This window comes from Triticum dicoccoides, chromosome 2B (genome assembly GCF_002162155.2).
Source record: "Triticum dicoccoides isolate Atlit2015 ecotype Zavitan chromosome 2B, WEW_v2.0, whole genome shotgun sequence".
Lineage (NCBI taxonomy): Eukaryota > Viridiplantae > Streptophyta > Magnoliopsida > Poales > Poaceae > Triticum > Triticum dicoccoides.
This window is the reverse complement of record NC_041383.1, coordinates 10,618,608-10,625,803: the sequence shown is the minus strand read 5'-3', so window position 1 is coordinate 10,625,803 and position 7,196 is coordinate 10,618,608. Positions and strand designations below refer to the sequence as shown.

Below are 7,196 nucleotides of genomic sequence, written 5' to 3'. Positions count from 1 at the left end.
TTTGTATCCTGCCTTGTGTGTGTGGTGTTGGCGTGCGTTTGTTCCGGATGATGTTGATCTTTGCTTTATATATAAAGCGGGGCGAAAGACTTTTTCGGTAAAAATGGAAAAGCAAATACTGGTATCCAACTTGTTTTTTTATTAAAAAAACTAAAAGTAGTCCTACAGGAAATTGTTTTCTACCTCCTGTGTATTTGCTCCATGTACCGAGTACGGTCAGAAAAATTACCGAAGCATGAGATAGTCTAAAATTTATTGAAAAAACGCTATCACTGTGGCCCAAAATCGAACAGGAAGGCCTCAAGGAGGACCGAGTGGCCCGAAATGAATTCTCTGCCAAAGATTAGCTGGGGCTATATACTTCCGCAGCGGTCACATTAGGCACTTCTCAGTTAGTTCAGCTAAGATTAGCAGCTAAAACTGGCTTAAACAGCAAACTAGACACAACAAGGAAATGGTAAATGACAAGTAGAATCATGCCGTTGGATACATTTAGTCACTCCTGAACTTTGAGTAGAATCAAGTGAACCTTGAGTGAAGGCGGTGAAGCAATGATGCTTTTATCCTGTTTTGGCCACCTTCAAATTAAAGTGTGTTCTGAATGTTCAGAAGTTTCAGAGTCCTTAAAATAGACAACACTTGAATATTCCCTTCTTATTTCAGTTAAGTTTTCTCACCTTCCTATATGGATTAGGATTCATTCCATGGTGTAAGATGACGTTTTTTGTTATCTGGAAAGTGTAGGGGGGGTGGGGGTCGTTGGATCTGATAGTATAGTTTTATTTACAATTGAGATCTCCAACACATTTAGTTTAATGGTATATAATCACTCTTTAAAATGGTTTGTCCATGGCCACACAAACACATCTTATTTTCAAGCATCAGACAGTACATCATGGGTTACATTATGCGAGCTCAGAAACAAAATTACATAGGCACTCCTCGTCGCTTCCTCCCTGGCCCTTCATGTGTATCCTGAGCATGACTTGTAACAAAACGAGCAAACGAGTTATGAGGAGGTATCCTTGATTCCCATGAAATTAAAATGAAGTCTTCTTTCGGTCTAACACTAGGATCTGTTATCAATTGGCCAAATGTCACGCTTGGCAATTCCTTCTTGGTTGAAACATTAACTGTATAACGTGTCATGCTAAGTGGATGCAAAGCAAAGTCCGTTATGTCCACCGGATGGCCTTGTTCTATAAGGATGGTTGGGTGCACACCGTATCTGGAGAGGTTTCTTTTAACCATTCATACCCCCCCTTTCTAATATACCACGCCAGAAATGAACATTGAGGTTCCCTCTCAACACATCTGCGAACATATTTGTTGCGACAAGTGAACCTTGTGTACTGTGCAACACCTTGGCATATCCATCTGCTATTTCTACGAGCCGTGGATGTTGCATGGGGTCTACACTTCCAAATACTAGTGTCTTGAAAAGGTACCTCAACTCGTCATAAGACAGAACAGTTAGAAAATCGGTTTCAACGATCCAAATCGAGCTACCCTTTGAAGTCTACTTATGATGATGACCTTGCTTCCTCTGCCCATTTTTATGACAATGGAGTGAAACTTTTTCCAATCATCGTCTCCTATATCAGAAGCAAACGTAATAACCACCAACACCATCCCAAACATGCTCCTTCCGTTGTCAAGTATCCTCATAAAGTTGTCTCCATTCAAGTGCAAAATGGAGGAGAAGCGTGAGTGAACCCTTTCGTCGCTACACACATGAGCAACCAAAGTTTTCTTTCCTACCGAAGCACCACCTATGACTGGAAGAATGGCCGGTGCATGATCACCATGAGGGTCACTGTGCTGCAGCAAGAAGCTCAAGAGCTTCTGCTTCTCAGCATGTCGGCCGAACATGAAGTTTTCGGTGTAAAGATAAACGTCATATGGCCTACGAGACATGCGCTCGCATCCACCCAGAAGCACAACAAATTCTGCCATGTTAGCAACAACAATTTCTAAGCTTTCCAAGGTATCATGTGACTCGAGGTGCACGGCCTTGCCAGTTGTTCGAGAACGCTTGGCTAAATACAAGCAGTTGATGGATGAGTCGTTGCTAACCTCGTCGAAGCTTCCACTGTCTTGGAGGGTTCGGTACCTCAAGGTGTCCAGCACGCGGCATCCTCGGTACATGGCCTCTGAGAGATTCTTGAGTTGTGTCATCATTCCAGAGTTGGTTATGTACCGCGCGTCTGCCTCCTCAACGATGGTGCCAGCCCTCATCAGGAGATGATGCAACCTCTCCACCATCTTCTTTTGCTCCTCTGAGTGTGCATGGCTTAAGGAGGAGCGATACTTGTTCGTCAGGAAGGAGATGAACCTGCTCAAAAGTTCACCTGTAACTGCAGATATGGCAACCTCCATGGATTGATGGGAGAATCCTTCTCTCTGGACAAATTAACTGGCCTCTGCCAACACTTTATGATTTTACCGAAGCCTCTGCAAACTCTTACAGTGACTTCAAAATATAGAAAAGTTTGTAGCGATGACTACAATATCAACTACGACGAGTTCAAGGGTGTGTGATCACATGGGCACTCAATTGTCTAAACGTCCAAACATGTTGACAAGGACAAGCGAACTGTCCAAGCAGTATGAAAACATAAACCAGTATTTCTATTACTCATGGTAGGTCCAACGTTAACTATTGTTCCAATAAAAAATGTATATTATCTTGCATTGGACTTCATCCTTTCACATTTTACATGGCAACCCATATATATATGTGCACTCTACCATCTCTAACCAAGTTTGAAAGTGTGATGTTATGTTGCATTTCTGTTGCAATATTGTACTCTCTCTGTAACAAAATGTAATGGGTGTTTAACAATTGTACGTGAAACAAAAAAAACGTCCTATATTTTGTTACAGAGGGAGTAGCTGTATATAATAAAAGTAAATAAAAAATGAAAATCATGGTCACTCACATGTGGCACCAACATATAGTCAGCAACACTCTTAACCATGTCTGAACGTCTGAGTTTTGAAGATATCTTACTGCCTAGGCTTTATTTGGCCTTTTTGGGAAGGGTGAACTTCTTTCAGATTGTTGCAGGTATTGGACACTAGTCCGAAAAAAAATCATTCAAAATGAATCTTGCTGTAAGATAAACTTATATATGATATGTGTACACATTTGTTTTTCAGATTCATGCAGGTATTGGATACTTGTACAAATTTGACATTTGGACTGTCTCTCATAACATTCAAGAAAACAAATTCACGTCCGGAAGCGACCATCCTGATTGCAACTCATTGGTAAGGAATGATGCACACTTTATCTTGGTCAGTAATGAGAAATACAATTCACTACTTTGGTATGGAAACAATTCTCTTGTATATTCACTTCCTTGGTTCTTCAGAACCTAATCATGAAGCGTGTTCAGTCTTGAATCAAAAACTGTTGCACCCTGTGATTCTTCAGAGTTCAGTCTGTTAAGTCTTGACCTGATACAGATCTCCACAATGGTAAACATGGAAAACAAAAATAGTATGATGCAACCTGGATGATAACATCTTTTTGTTTCATACTAAAACTAGGAGTATTCTTCCAACTAGACTCCCTGTAATGATTAAGTATAGTCCGAGCAATTACCAAAGAATGGGACACTCCGGAATGGACAAAAACTGCGTCATCATTTGGCCCAAATCTAACAGAAGGACCTCGAACGGACATGGCACAAACAATGGTTTTCATGATTGTTTTCAGAGCGGACAAACAAAAATCCAGAAGAGAAATGGTACACTCACACCACTAGATAAATGTTGAGTTCCACGGTTCCACTTTAACGGTGGCACTCGTTCTTTCTCTCTACCCTGTGGCTTCTTGTGGTTGTTGATCATACATTTATTAGCATAGAATTTTCTGCGTGTCGATGTGCTGAAGAGATTTACGTTTTAGAACAATAGGGAGTACTCTCAGAGTTCCATATTTGGCTCAAACTTATCAACACGCATCAATTCAAAAGGTCGAGAGGTGTGGCTACTACCTCTGGTGTGCATCTAGGGAAATCTTATAAGCTAGTAGTAAAATGAGAATCAAAGGTGTCAACTTCATTCTACTGGTGCTATAGCTTAGATATGATGGCTTGTCTTGACTTTTGTCCTCGATGACAAAACACGACAAACAGAACAGGGAGCTGAGATGACGAGCAGGATGATGTAGGGCAGAATATGATGGTTTTATCATTAAGCTTCCTATGCAGCCAGGGTTACCAAATCGTCGACCTTAACCTGCTTTGCAATAGAGGTGACCGTTTTTACTAGTACTCCTTATACTATTGTTTGTTTGAAAATATGCTATAATATATATAAATTTGATGTCATATACTAGAGTACAAATCTGTTGAGAAAAAATATACAAATCTGAACATGAGAAATGTTTTCGAATGGATAAATGCTGGATGCTAGAGATAGAAATGAATATTGTAGTTCGAGCACATAAAACAACATGGAACCATTGACTGACAAGTTCAAGGGTGTGTGGTCACACATGCACTTAATTGTCTTAACGTCCATATATGTGACAAGGACTAGCCAATTGTCCAAGCAACATGACAAAATTGGCTAGTATTTTTCATTTAAGCGGTAGGTATGTCCAGCTTAATTGTTATTCCGTAGAAAAAATGTATATTTAATCATCTTACATTTGTCTTTCGTTGGACTCGTTTTACATCTTATATGTACTAGAGAATGGCAAGACTGGGACCTCATCTCCCATATCCTCCATGGAGACATCCAGCAGATCACTCATGAAGACTAGTGCATCCTCATCTTCCAGAACCAGCAGAGAGGTGAGCTTAATTTTTTTTTCCGCCTCATGAATCTCTTCCTTTTTAAAACTTCTTTCTGTGTTATCATGTTATTTTATTTTCTGATTCATTTTGTCTGCATCCATTCTTGCTTTTAGTCTTTTCAATCACCTTTGTTTAGCAGATATACGTGCAAACAATTTAAGGCCAACATTTTACCATCTTGCGTTCCTTTGTAGTAGTGTGTTAAGAAGCTATGTACTTTCCGAGCGAAATATTGACTACATATGACCATATCTGCTAAGTTGTCATGCAGCCAAAATCAAAATATACCCCCGAAGCTACATGTACATGCCGCTAAATTTCCGTTGCGACATGGTGGATCTGGGATGAGGAAGGGAAATAAGGCTACTTCTAGTGCAAATACGTCAATATTCGCAAAAAGGAAAGGTTAATTCCTTTTGCATTTCATCCACCCAAGCTGGGGCTTTATAATCCCACAATGGTTAGGCACTTGGTAGTTACTTCACTTGAGATTAGAACCTTAAACAGCTAACTAATTAAAGACAACAAGGAAATGGTAAATGACGAGTAGAATATGTCGTTGGATTCACTTGGTGACTCCTAAACCATCGATGAATCTTGAGTGAAGGCGGTGAAGCGAATGATGATTTTCTCCTGTTTTGGCCAGCTTCCAAATTTAGAGTGTGTTCTGTATGTTCAGAAGTTTCAGAGTCCTTCAGTAGACAACACTTGAACACTATTTCTTTCCTTATTTCAGAGTTTCCTTAACTAGCTTCAAATTGGGCCGGCCTCTGGATTTTCTTTTTCCAAAGGCAGGAAGAAACCCAAAATATATAAAATCTAGTCATTTATTAAAAAAATAGGCTTTTCTTTATTTTATATCCCAAAAATATTTAACTTCAAAATTAGTCTTTTTTTCAAAAATTCAAAAATAGCTATTATTGGGTTTGGTGTCTTCAGGTTCTAATGCCAAGCGCAGAAAAGCTTGGCCTAGGGAATGATTAGGCCTAAGAGAATCCTTCCCCAAACCACCATGGTGATCATCGGCGAGCTGCGCCGCCGCCCAGCACGTAGCATCCCAGTCGCGCCTCGTGCGGAGCCATGGTGGTCGCCGACTTCCAAGTGCGGAGAGGGAGGTGCCTGGCTGGGTCGACTGGGAGCACCTCACGGGCTGTCGCGGGAACCTCGCCATTGCAGTGCGATGCTACGGTGCGTGCTCCCCGAGTTCGTTGAAATCGATTCATCGGTAATTTCCGTTCGGACCTGTTTCCAAAATCGTTGCACTTTCAAGGGTTGTATCCTCAGCAAGGCACTACCTTCACGTGTATCCTGAGCATTACTTGTAACAAAACAAGCAAATGATTTATGAGGGGGTATCATTGATTCCCATGAAGTTAGAATAAAATCTCCTTCCAGTCTAACACTTGGATCTGCTAGAAGTCCCTCGAATGTGTTCTGAGTGTTCAGAAGTTTCAGAGTCCTTAAAATAGACGACACTTTGTTAAATGATAGGCTTGTAGGAAATGTATAGGCTAGTATTTTATGACATGTTGTCACGTATTGGTACGTACTCGTACATGTAATCTTGGGTGCGGCAAGTTGTTAGCTAGGATAGGTTTATCTTTGTATAGCTTGGAGTAGAGGCCAAGTCTAGTAACAACCTGCGCAACCTATCTTGTAATCTGATGTCTCTACATAACACGAACGCGTCCCTGCCGAACAGCATACGCTTCCACAATTCTCTTTCTTTCATGGTAATCAGAGCAATCCTCGAGCTCATCCATGGCGACGTCTTCAAGTTCCTTCCTCTCCTCGCCATTCGCTCACGCTGCCACAGAGAAGCTTACCAAGGGCAACCAAGCCCTGTGGCGAGCGACCGTGGTCTCCGCCATCCGGGGAGCCCAGATGGCGAAGTACCTCGACGTTGAGCAGCCGCCGCCGCCCATGCAGATCGACGTGGCCTCCGCCGACGGCAAGACCACGACGAAAGCGGCGAATCCTGCCTTCCAAACCTGGTATGCGCAAGACCAACAAGTCTTCTCCTATCTCCTGACGACTCTTCCCCGTGAGATAGCCATCCAGGTTGCGTCCTGTCACACCTCCGCGGAGCTCTGGAACACGGTCGAGGGGATGCTTGCATCTCGCACTCGATCGCAGACCACCAACGTTCGCATCGCCCTCGCCAACTTACAGAAGGGCAACCTCTCCATCACCGACTACGTTGGGAAAGTCAGAACCCTCACCGATGAGCTGATCGCCGCGGGAAAGAGGGTGGACGAGGAAGACATTGTCTCCCATATCCTCGCCGGACTCGATGAAGATTTCGATCCGGTGGTTTCTGCTATGTGCTCCAGGGTGGAGCCGGTTACTGCAGCTGAGCTTTTCTGCAGCTGCTCAGCTTCGAGA

General features: G+C 42.4%; 2 pseudogenes; one reads left to right on the top strand and one right to left on the bottom strand.

Annotated features, from left to right (window-relative positions):
- Positions 1–927: 927 nt before the first annotated feature.
- Positions 928–2,379, bottom strand: LOC119360182 (annotated as a pseudogene).
- Positions 2,380–7,058: 4,679 nt separating this feature from the next.
- Positions 7,059–7,196, top strand: LOC119266288 (annotated as a pseudogene).